The sequence below is a fragment of the Rhamphochromis longiceps genome, linkage group LG3 (genome assembly GCF_057381845.1).
Source record: "Rhamphochromis longiceps isolate RC_006_pf linkage group LG3, R_longiceps_female_GT1.1, whole genome shotgun sequence".
NCBI classification, from domain to species: domain Eukaryota; kingdom Metazoa; phylum Chordata; class Actinopteri; order Cichliformes; family Cichlidae; genus Rhamphochromis; species Rhamphochromis longiceps.
In genome coordinates, this window is record NC_140559.1 from 59501312 (window position 1) to 59514240 (window position 12929).

A 12929-nucleotide genomic window follows, 5' to 3' on the forward strand; every position below is an offset into this window, starting at 1 on the left:
AACATGTTCATGGCTTTATCTTATAGAACTCAATATCCCCGTGCTGGGCAAGCAGGTTTTGCAGCCGATTGAGCTAGGATTTTAAAATTATTCACATAATGAAAACCTATACTTTGTTTCGGGCGAGTTTCCCATTCAAATGCATGTAACCGTGAGAAACACATTGTCTTGGCGAAAGAAAGCGTTTGTGAACAACTTCATATAAATCGCTGTAACTTTTGATAGAGGTCTCAGACAAACATGTTTATGGCTTTATCTTATAAAACTCAATATCTCCGTGCTGGGCAAACAGGTTTTGCAGCCGTTTGAGCTAAGATTTTAAAATTATTCACATAATGAAAACCTATACTTTGTTTCAGGCGAGTTTCCCATTCAAATGCATGTAACAGTGAGAAACACACTGTCTTGGCGAAAGAAAGCGTTTTTGAACAACTTCATATAAATCGCTGTAACTTTTGATAGAAGACTCAGACAAACATGTTCATGGCTTTATCTTATAGAACTCAATGTCCCCGTGCTGGGCAAACAGGTTTTGCAGCCGATTGAGCTAAGATTTTAAAATTATTCACATAATGAAAACCTATACTTTGTTTCAGGCGAGTTTCCCATTCAAATGCATGTAACAGTGAGAAACGCATTGTCTTGGCGAAAGAAAGCGTTTTTGAACAACTTCATATAAATCGCTGTAACTTTTGATAGAAGACTCAGACACACATGTTTATGGCTTTATCTTATAAAACTCAATATCTCCGTGCTGGGCAAACAGGTTTTGCAGCCGTTTGAGCTAAGATTTTAAAATTATTCACATAATGAAAACCTATACGTTGTCTGAGGCGAGTTTCCCATTCAAATGCATGTAACAGTGAGAAACGCATTGTCTTGGCGAAAGAAAGAGGTTTTGCAGCCGTTTGAGCTAAGATTTTAAAATTATTCACATAATGAAAACCTATACTTTGTCTCGGGCGAGTTTCCCATTCAAATGCATGTAACAGTGAGAAACGCATTGTCTTGGCGAAAGAAAGAGGTTTTGCAGCCGATTGAGCTAAGATTTTAAAATTATTCACATAATGAAAACCTATACTTTGTTTCAGGCGAGTTTCCCATTCAAATGCATGTAACAGTGAGAAACACACTGTCTTGGCGAAAGAAAGCATTTTTGTACAACTTCATATAAATCGCTGTAACTTTTGATAGAAGACTCAGACAAACATGTTCATGGCTTTATCTTATAGAACTCAATATCCCCGTGCTGGGCAAGCAGGTTTTGCAGCCGATTGAGCTAAGATTTTAAAATTATTCACATAATGAAAACCTATACTTTGTTTCAGGCGAGTTCCCCATTCAAATGCATGTAACAGTGAGAAACACACTGTCTTGGCGAAAGAAAGCATTTTTGTACAACTTCATATAAATCGCTGTAACTTTTGATAGAAGACTCAGACAAACATGTTCATGGCTTTATCTTATAGAACTCAATATCCCCGTGCTGGGCAAGCAGGTTTTGCAGCCGATTGAGCTAAGATTTTAAAATTATTCACATAATGAAAACCTATACTTTTTTTCAGGCGAGTTTCCCATTCAAATGCATGTAACAGTGAGAAACGCATTGTCTTGGCGAAAGAAAGCGTTTTTGAACAACTTCATATAAATCGCTGTAACTTTTGATAGAAGACTCAGACAAACATGTTTATGGCTTTATCTTATAGAACTCAATATCCCCGTGCTGGGCAAACAGGTTTTGCAGCCGATTGAGCTAGGATTTTAAAATTATTCACATAATGAAAACCTATACTTTGTTTCGGGCGAGTTTCCCATTCAAATGCATGTAACCGTGAGAAACACATTGTCTTGGCGAAAGAAAGCGTTTGTGAACAACTTCATATAAATCGCTGTAACTTTTGATAGAGGTCTCAGACAAACATGTTCATGGCTTTATCTTATAGAACTCAATGTCCCCGTGCTGGGCAAACAGGTTTTGCAGCCGTTTGAGCTAAGATTTTAAAATTATTCACATAATGAAAACCTATACTTTGTTTCAGGCGAGTTTCCCATTCAAATGCATGTAACAGTGAGAAACACACTGTCTTGGCGAAAGAAAGCGTTTTTGAACAACTTCATATAAATCGCTGTAACTTTTGATAGAAGACTCAGACAAACATGTTTATGGCTTTATCTTATAGAACTCAATAACCCCGTGCTGGGCAAACAAGTTTTGCAGCCGATTGAGCTAGGATTTTAAAATTATTCACATAATGAAAACCTATACTTTGTTTCGGGCGAGTTTCCCATTCAAATGCATGTAACCGTGAGAAACACATTGTCTTGGCGAAAGAAAGCGTTTGTGAACAACTTCATATAAATCGCTGTAACTTTTGATAGAGGTCTCAGACAAACATGTTTATGGCTTTATCTTATAAAACTCAATATCTCCGTGCTGGGCAAACAGGTTTTGCAGCCGTTTGAGCTAAGATTTTAAAATTATTCACATAATGAAAACCTATACTTTGTTTCAGGCGAGTTTCCCATTCAAATGCATGTAACAGTGAGAAACGCATTGTCTTGGCGAAAGAAAGCGTTTTTGAACAACTTCATATAAATCGCTGTAACTTTTGATAGAAGACTCAGACACACATGTTTATGGCTTTATCTTATAAAACTCAATATCTCCGTGCTGGGCAAACAGGTTTTGCAGCCGTTTGAGCTAAGATTTTAAAATTATTCACATAATGAAAACCTATACGTTGTCTGAGGCGAGTTTCCCATTCAAATGCATGTAACAGTGAGAAACGCATTGTCTTGGCGAAAGAAAGAGGTTTTGCAGCCGTTTGAGCTAAGATTTTAAAATTATTCACATAATGAAAACCTATACTTTTTTTCAGGCGAGTTTCCCATTCAAATGCATGTAACAGTGAGAAACACACTGTCTTGGCGAAAGAAAGCGTTTTTGAACAACTTCATATAAATCGCTGTAACTTTTGATAGAAGACTCAGACAAACATGTTCATGGCTTTATCTTATAGAACTCAATATCCCCGTGCTGGGCAAACAGGTTTTGCAGCCGTTTGAGCTAAGATTTTAAAATTATTCACATAATGAAAACCTATACTTTGTCTCGGGCGAGTTTCCCATTCAAATGCATGTAACAGTGAGAAACGCATTGTCTTGGCGAAAGAAAGCGTTTTTGAACAACTTCATATAAATCGCTGTAACTTATGATAGAAGACTCAGACACACATGTGTTACGGCTGTGGCCATAAGAACACTGTGTGGGCTGTTTGTTCTGTGTCTCTTTACTGTGTTTAAGACTCTTTACAGGTCCCTCCCCTAATGAAGAGTAGTGAGCAGGTGATTGGACCATGGAACAGGTGACCACATTCAAAAAGCCGCTCTGACATCTCCAGGGAGAGAGAGAGAGAGTGTGTGGAACGAGCGAGTAGCCTGACAGCCGTCGCAGTCCTGACCCTGGTTTTCCCAGCCTGTGTTTATCTTGTGTATTTGTGGGAGTGTGAATTGTAAAAGCCGCTCCTAGTGCATTAGCTGAGAGCTTAGGCACTCGTGGGCTGAAGCGGAAGGGGTGAGCTGCCTTTTCTTTTGGAATCGTTTTCTCCTGTTTTCTTGGTCAGGGAGCGAGGGATAGCTCTGTCATTTGTTTGTTCTTTTTTCTTTCTTAGGGTTTAGTTAGTCTTTTCTGGTGGGACTTAGTTGGTTTTGTTTATTATGTTGGCCTGGGCTCACCCTGGAGCTATGCTTCTTGTCCTTAAATAAAATCACTTTTTTTACTCACAACTGGTTTGGATGTTTGGCTTGGGAACCAGGGCGGGGATTTGTCTCTCTCTCCTCCAACCTTATGTGCGTCCCTACCCGCCTAGACTAGGGGCGTAACACATGTTTATGGCTTTATCTTATAAAACTCAATATCTCCGTGCTGGGAAAACAGGTTTTGCAGCCGTTTGAGCTAAGATTTTAAAATTATTCACATAATGAAAACCTATACTTTGTCTCGGGCGAGTTTCCCATTCAAATGCATGTAACAGTGAGAAACACACTGTCTTGGCGAAATAAAGCGTTTTTGAACAACTTCATATAAATCGCTGTAACTTTTGATAGAGGTCTCAGACAAACATGTTTATGGCTTTATCTTATAAAACTCAATATCTCCGTGCTGGGCAAACAGGTTTTGCAGCCGTTTGAGCTAAGATTTTAAAATTATTCACATAATGAAAACCTATACTTTGTCTCGGGCGAGTTTCCCATTCAAATGCATGTAACAGTGAGAAACGCATTGTCTTGGCGAAAGAAAGAGGTTTTGCAGCCGTTTGAGCTAAGATTTTAAAATTATTCACATAATGAAAACCTATACTTTGTTTCAGGCGAGTTTCCCATTCAAATGCATGTAACAGTGAGAAACACACTGTCTTGGCGAAATAAAGCGTTTTTGAACAACTTCATATAAATCGCTGTAACTTTTGATAGAAGACTCAGACAAACATGTTTATGGCTTTATCTTATAGAACTCAATAACCCCGTGCTGGGCAAACAGGTTTTGCAGCCGATTGAGCTAAGATTTTAAAATTATTCACATAATGAAAACCTATACTTTGTCTCGGGTGAGTTTCCCATTCAAATGCATGTAACAGTGAGAAACACACTGTCTTGGCGAAATAAAGCGTTTTTGAACAACTTCCTATAAATCGCTGTAACTTTTGATAGAGGACTCAGACAAACATGTTCATGGCTTTATCTTATAGAACTCAATATCCCCGTGCTGGGCAAACAGGTTTTGCAGCCGATTGAGCTAAGATTTTAAAATTATTCACATAATGAAAACCTATACTTTGTCTCGGGTGAGTTTCCCATTCAAATGCATGTAACAGTGAGAAACGCATTGTCTTGGCGAAAGAAAGCGTTTTTGAACAACTTCATATAAATCGCTGTAACTTTTGATAGAGGACTCAGAAACACTTGTTTATGGCTTTATCTTATAAAACTCAATATCTCCGTGCTGGGCAAACAAGTTTTGCAGCCGTTTGAGCTAAGATTTTAAAATTATTCACATAATGAAAACCTATACTTTGTCTCGGGCGAGTTTCCCATTCAAATGCATGTTAACTGTGAGAAACGCATTGTCTTGGCGAAAGAAAGAGGTTTTGCAGCCGTTTGAGCTAAGATTTTAAAATTATTCACATAATGAAAACCTATACTTTGTCTCGGGCGAGTTTCCCATTCGAATGCATGTAACAGTGAGAAACACACTGTCTTGGTGAAATAAAGCGTTTTTGAACAACTTCATATAAATCGCTGTAACTTTTGATAGAAGACTCAGACAAACATGTTCATGGCTTTATCTTATAGAACTCAATATCCCCGTGCTGGGCAAACAGGTTTTGCAGCCGATTGAGCTAAGATTTTAAAATTATTCACATAATGAAAACCTATACTTTGTCTGAGGCGAGTTTCCCATTCAAATGCATGTAACAGTGAGAAACACACTGTCTTGGCGAAAGAAAGCGTTTTTGAACAACTTCCTATAAATCGCTGTAACTTTTGATAGAGGACTCAGACAAACATTTTCATGGCTTTATCTTATAGAACTCAATATCCCCGTGCTGGGCAAACAGGTTTTGCAGCCGATTGAGCTAAGATTTTAAAATTATTCACATAATGAAAACCTAGACTTTGTCTCGGGTGAGTTTCCCATTCAAATGCATGTAACAGTGAGAAACGCATTGTCTTGGCGAAAGAAAGCGTTTTTGAACAACTTCATATAAATCGCTGTAACTTTTGATAGAGGACTCAGAAACACATGTTTATGGCTTTATCTTATAAAACTCAATATCTCCGTGCTGGGCAAACAGGTTTTGCAGCCGTTTGAGCTAAGATTTTAAAATTATTCACATAATGAAAACCTATACTTTGTCTCGGGCGAGTTTCCCATTCAAATGCATGTAACAGTGAGAAACGCATTGTCTTGGCGAAAGAAAGAGGTTTTGCACCCGTTTGAGCTAAGATTTTAAAATTATTCACATAATGAAAACCTATACTTTGTCTCGGGTGAGTTTCCCATTCGAATGCATGTAACAGTGAGAAACACACTGTCTTGGTGAAATAAAGCGTTTTTGAACAACTTCATATAAATCGCTGTAACTTTTGATAGAAGACTCAGACAAACATGTTTATGGCTTTATCTTATAGAACTCAATATCCCCGTGCTGGGCAAACAGGTTTTGCAGCCGATTGAGCTAAGATTTTAAAATTATTCACATAATGAAAACCTATACTTTGTCTCGGGCGAGTTTCCCATTCAAATGCATGTAACAGTGAGAAACGCATTGTCTTGGCGAAAGAAAGCATTTTTGTACAACTTCATATAAATCGCTGTAACTTTTGATAGAAGACTCAGACAAACATGTTCATGGCTTTATCTTATAGAACTCAATATCCCCGTGCTGGGCAAGCAGGTTTTGCAGCCGATTGAGCTAAGATTTTAAAATTATTCACATAATGAAAACCTATACTTTGTTTCAGGCGAGTTTCCCATTCAAATGCATGTAACAGTGAGAAACACACTGTCTTGGCGAAAGAAAGCGTTTTTGAACAACTTCATATAAATCGCTGTAACTTTTGATAGAGGACTCAGACAAACATGTTCATGGCTTTATCTTATAGAACTCAATATCCCCGTGCTGGGCAAACAGGTTTTGCAGCCGATTGAGCTAAGATTTTAAAATTATTCACATAATGAAAACCTATACTTTGTCTCGGGTGAGTTTCCCATTCAAATGCATGTAACAGTGAGAAACGCATTGTCTTGGCGAAAGAAAGCGTTTTTGAACAACTTCATATAAATCGCTGTAACTTTTGATAGAGGACTCAGAAACACTTGTTTATGGCTTTATCTTATAAAACTCAATATCTCCGTGCTGGGCAAACAAGTTTTGCAGCCGTTTGAGCTAAGATTTTAAAATTATTCACATAATGAAAACCTATACTTTGTCTCGGGCGAGTTTCCCATTCAAATGCATGTTAACTGTGAGAAACGCATTGTCTTGGCGAAAGAAAGAGGTTTTGCAGCCGTTTGAGCTAAGATTTTAAAATTATTCACATAATGAAAACCTATACTTTGTCTCGGGCGAGTTTCCCATTCGAATGCATGTAACAGTGAGAAACACACTGTCTTGGTGAAATAAAGCGTTTTTGAACAACTTCATATAAATCGCTGTAACTTTTGATAGAAGACTCAGACAAACATGTTCATGGCTTTATCTTATAGAACTCAATATCCCCGTGCTGGGCAAACAGGTTTTGCAGCCGATTGAGCTAAGATTTTAAAATTATTCACATAATGAAAACCTATACTTTGTCTGAGGCGAGTTTCCCATTCAAATGCATGTAACAGTGAGAAACACACTGTCTTGGCGAAAGAAAGCGTTTTTGAACAACTTCCTATAAATCGCTGTAACTTTTGATAGAGGACTCAGACAAACATTTTCATGGCTTTATCTTATAGAACTCAATATCCCCGTGCTGGGCAAACAGGTTTTGCAGCCGATTGAGCTAAGATTTTAAAATTATTCACATAATGAAAACCTAGACTTTGTCTCGGGTGAGTTTCCCATTCAAATGCATGTAACAGTGAGAAACGCATTGTCTTGGCGAAAGAAAGCGTTTTTGAACAACTTCATATAAATCGCTGTAACTTTTGATAGAGGACTCAGAAACACATGTTTATGGCTTTATCTTATAAAACTCAATATCTCCGTGCTGGGCAAACAGGTTTTGCAGCCGTTTGAGCTAAGATTTTAAAATTATTCACATAATGAAAACCTATACTTTGTCTCGGGCGAGTTTCCCATTCAAATGCATGTAACAGTGAGAAACGCATTGTCTTGGCGAAAGAAAGAGGTTTTGCAGCCGTTTGAGCTAAGATTTTAAAATTATTCACATAATGAAAACCTATACTTTGTCTCGGGTGAGTTTCCCATTCGAATGCATGTAACAGTGAGAAACACACTGTCTTGGTGAAATAAAGCGTTTTTGAACAACTTCATATAAATCGCTGTAACTTTTGATAGAAGACTCAGACAAACATGTTTATGGCTTTATCTTATAGAACTCAATATCCCCGTGCTGGGCAAACAGGTTTTGCAGCCGATTGAGCTAAGATTTTAAAATTATTCACATAATGAAAACCTATACTTTGTCTCGGGCGAGTTTCCCATTCAAATGCATGTAACAGTGAGAAACGCATTGTCTTGGCGAAAGAAAGCATTTTTGTACAACTTCATATAAATCGCTGTAACTTTTGATAGAAGACTCAGACAAACATGTTCATGGCTTTATCTTATAGAACTCAATATCCCCGTGCTGGGCAAGCAGGTTTTGCAGCCGATTGAGCTAAGATTTTAAAATTATTCACATAATGAAAACCTATACTTTGTTTCAGGCGAGTTTCCCATTCAAATGCATGTAACAGTGAGAAACACACTGTCTTGGCGAAAGAAAGCATTTTTGTACAACTTCATATAAATCGCTGTAACTTTTGATAGAAGACTCAGACAAACATGTTCATGGCTTTATCTTATAGAACTCAATATCCCCGTGCTGGGCAAGCAGGTTTTGCAGCCGATTGAGCTAAGATTTTAAAATTATTCACATAATGAAAACCTATACTTTGTCTCGGGCGAGTTTCCCATTCAAATGCATGTAACAGTGAGAAACACACTGTCTTGGCGAAAGAAACCATTTTTGTACAACTTCATATAAATCGCTGTAACTTTTGATAGAAGACTCAGACAAACATGTTCATGGCTTTATCTTATAGAACTCAATATCCCCGTGCTGGGCAAGCAGGTTTTGCAGCCGATTGAGCTAAGATTTTAAAATTATTCACATAATGAAAACCTATACTTTGTCTCGGGCGAGTTTCCCATTCAAATGCATGTAACAGTGAGAAACACACTGTCTTGGCGAAAGAAAGCATTTTCGTACAACTTCATATAAATCGCTGTAACTTTTGATAGAAGACTCAGACAAACATGTTCATGGCTTTATCTTATAGAACTCAATATCCCCGTGCTGGGCAAACAGGTTTTGCAGCCGATTGAGCTAAGATTTTAAAATTATTCACATAATGAAAACCTATACTTTGTCTCGGGCGAGTTTCCCATTCAAATGCATGTTAACTGTGAGAAACGCATTGTCTTGGCGAAAGAAAGAGGTTTTGCAGCCGATTGAGCTAAGATTTTAAAATTATTCACATAATGAAAACCTATACTTTGTTTCAGGCGAGTTTCCCATTCAAATGCATGTAACAGTGAGAAACACACTGTCTTGGCGAAAGAAAGCGTTTTTGAACAACTTCATATAAATCGCTGTAACTTTTGATAGAGGACTCAGACAAACATGTTCATGGCTTTATCTTATAGAACTCAATATCCCCGTGCTGGGCAAACAGGTTTTGCAGCCGATTGAGCTAAGATTTTAAAATTATTCACATAATGAAAACCTATACTTTGTCTCGGGTGAGTTTCCCATTCAAATGCATGTAACAGTGAGAAACGCATTGTCTTGGCGAAAGAAAGCGTTTTTGAACAACTTCATATAAATCGCTGTAACTTTTGATAGAGGACTCAGAAACACTTGTTTATGGCTTTATCTTATAAAACTCAATATCTCCGTGCTGGGCAAACAAGTTTTGCAGCCGTTTGAGCTAAGATTTTAAAATTATTCACATAATGAAAACCTATACTTTGTCTCGGGCGAGTTTCCCATTCAAATGCATGTTAACTGTGAGAAACGCATTGTCTTGGCGAAAGAAAGAGGTTTTGCAGCCGTTTGAGCTAAGATTTTAAAATTATTCACATAATGAAAACCTATACTTTGTCTCGGGCGAGTTTCCCATTCGAATGCATGTAACAGTGAGAAACACACTGTCTTGGTGAAATAAAGCGTTTTTGAACAACTTCATATAAATCGCTGTAACTTTTGATAGAAGACTCAGACAAACATGTTCATGGCTTTATCTTATAGAACTCAATATCCCCGTGCTGGGCAAACAGGTTTTGCAGCCGATTGAGCTAAGATTTTAAAATTATTCACATAATGAAAACCTATACTTTGTCTGAGGCGAGTTTCCCATTCAAATGCATGTAACAGTGAGAAACACACTGTCTTGGCGAAAGAAAGCGTTTTTGAACAACTTCCTATAAATCGCTGTAACTTTTGATAGAGGACTCAGACAAACATTTTCATGGCTTTATCTTATAGAACTCAATATCCCCGTGCTGGGCAAACAGGTTTTGCAGCCGATTGAGCTAAGATTTTAAAATTATTCACATAATGAAAACCTAGACTTTGTCTCGGGTGAGTTTCCCATTCAAATGCATGTAACAGTGAGAAACGCATTGTCTTGGCGAAAGAAAGCGTTTTTGAACAACTTCATATAAATCGCTGTAACTTTTGATAGAGGACTCAGAAACACATGTTTATGGCTTTATCTTATAAAACTCAATATCTCCGTGCTGGGCAAACAGGTTTTGCAGCCGTTTGAGCTAAGATTTTAAAATTATTCACATAATGAAAACCTATACTTTGTCTCGGGCGAGTTTCCCATTCAAATGCATGTAACAGTGAGAAACGCATTGTCTTGGCGAAAGAAAGAGGTTTTGCAGCCGTTTGAGCTAAGATTTTAAAATTATTCACATAATGAAAACCTATACTTTGTCTCGGGTGAGTTTCCCATTCGAATGCATGTAACAGTGAGAAACACACTGTCTTGGTGAAATAAAGCGTTTTTGAACAACTTCATATAAATCGCTGTAACTTTTGATAGAAGACTCAGACAAACATGTTTATGGCTTTATCTTATAGAACTCAATATCCCCGTGCTGGGCAAACAGGTTTTGCAGCCGATTGAGCTAAGATTTTAAAATTATTCACATAATGAAAACCTATACTTTGTCTCGGGCGAGTTTCCCATTCAAATGCATGTAACAGTGAGAAACGCATTGTCTTGGCGAAAGAAAGCATTTTTGTACAACTTCATATAAATCGCTGTAACTTTTGATAGAAGACTCAGACAAACATGTTCATGGCTTTATCTTATAGAACTCAATATCCCCGTGCTGGGCAAGCAGGTTTTGCAGCCGATTGAGCTAAGATTTTAAAATTATTCACATAATGAAAACCTATACTTTGTTTCAGGCGAGTTTCCCATTCAAATGCATGTAACAGTGAGAAACACACTGTCTTGGCGAAAGAAAGCATTTTTGTACAACTTCATATAAATCGCTGTAACTTTTGATAGAAGACTCAGACAAACATGTTCATGGCTTTATCTTATAGAACTCAATATCCCCGTGCTGGGCAAGCAGGTTTTGCAGCCGATTGAGCTAAGATTTTAAAATTATTCACATAATGAAAACCTATACTTTGTCTCGGGCGAGTTTCCCATTCAAATGCATGTAACAGTGAGAAACACACTGTCTTGGCGAAAGAAACCATTTTTGTACAACTTCATATAAATCGCTGTAACTTTTGATAGAAGACTCAGACAAACATGTTCATGGCTTTATCTTATAGAACTCAATATCCCCGTGCTGGGCAAGCAGGTTTTGCAGCCGATTGAGCTAAGATTTTAAAATTATTCACATAATGAAAACCTATACTTTGTCTCGGGCGAGTTTCCCATTCAAATGCATGTAACAGTGAGAAACACACTGTCTTGGCGAAAGAAAGCATTTTCGTACAACTTCATATAAATCGCTGTAACTTTTGATAGAAGACTCAGACAAACATGTTCATGGCTTTATCTTATAGAACTCAATATCCCCGTGCTGGGCAAACAGGTTTTGCAGCCGATTGAGCTAAGATTTTAAAATTATTCACATAATGAAAACCTATACTTTGTCTCGGGCGAGTTTCCCATTCAAATGCATGTAACAGTGAGAAACACACTGTCTTGGCGAAAGAAAGCATTTTCGTACAACTTCATATAAATCGCTGTAACTTTTGATAGAAGACTCAGACAAACATGTTCATGGCTTTATCTTATAGAACTCAATATCCCCGTGCTGGGCAAGCAGGTTTTGCAGCCGATTGAGCTAAGATTTTAAAATTATTCACATAATGAAAACCTATACTTTGTTTCAGGCGAGTTTCCCATTCAAATGCATGTAACAGTGAGAAACGCATTGTCTTGGCGAAAGAAAGCGTTTTTGAACAACTTCATATAAATCGCTGTAACTTTTGATAGAAGACTCAGACACACATGTTTATGGCTTTATCTTATAGAACTCAATATCCCCGTGCTGGGCAAGCAGGTTTTGCAGCCGATTGAGCTAAGATTTTAAAATTATTCACATAATGAAAACCTATACTTTGTCTCGGGTGAGTTTCCCATTCAAATGCATGTAACAGTGAGAAACGCATTGTCTTGGCGAACGAAAGCGTTTTTGAACAACTTCATATAAATCGCTGTAACTTTTGATAGAGGACTCAGAAACACTTGTTTATGGCTTTATCTTATAAAACTCAATATCTCCGTGCTGGGCAAACAAGTTTTGCAGCCGTTTGAGCTAAGATTTTAAAATTATTCACATAATGAAAACCTATACTTTGTCTCGGGCGAGTTTCCCATTCAAATGCATGTTAACTGTGAGAAACGCATTGTCTTGGCGAAAGAAAGAGGTTTTGCAGCCGTTTGAGCTAAGATTTTAAAATTATTCACATAATGAAAACCTATACTTTGTCTCGGGCGAGTTTCCCATTCGAATGCATGTAACAGTGAGAAACACACTGTCTTGGTGAAATAAAGCGTTTTTGAACAACTTCATATAAATCGCTGTAACTTTTGATAGAAGACTCAGACAAACATGTTCATGGCTTTATCTTATAGAACTCAATATCCCCGTGCTGGGCAAACAGGTTTT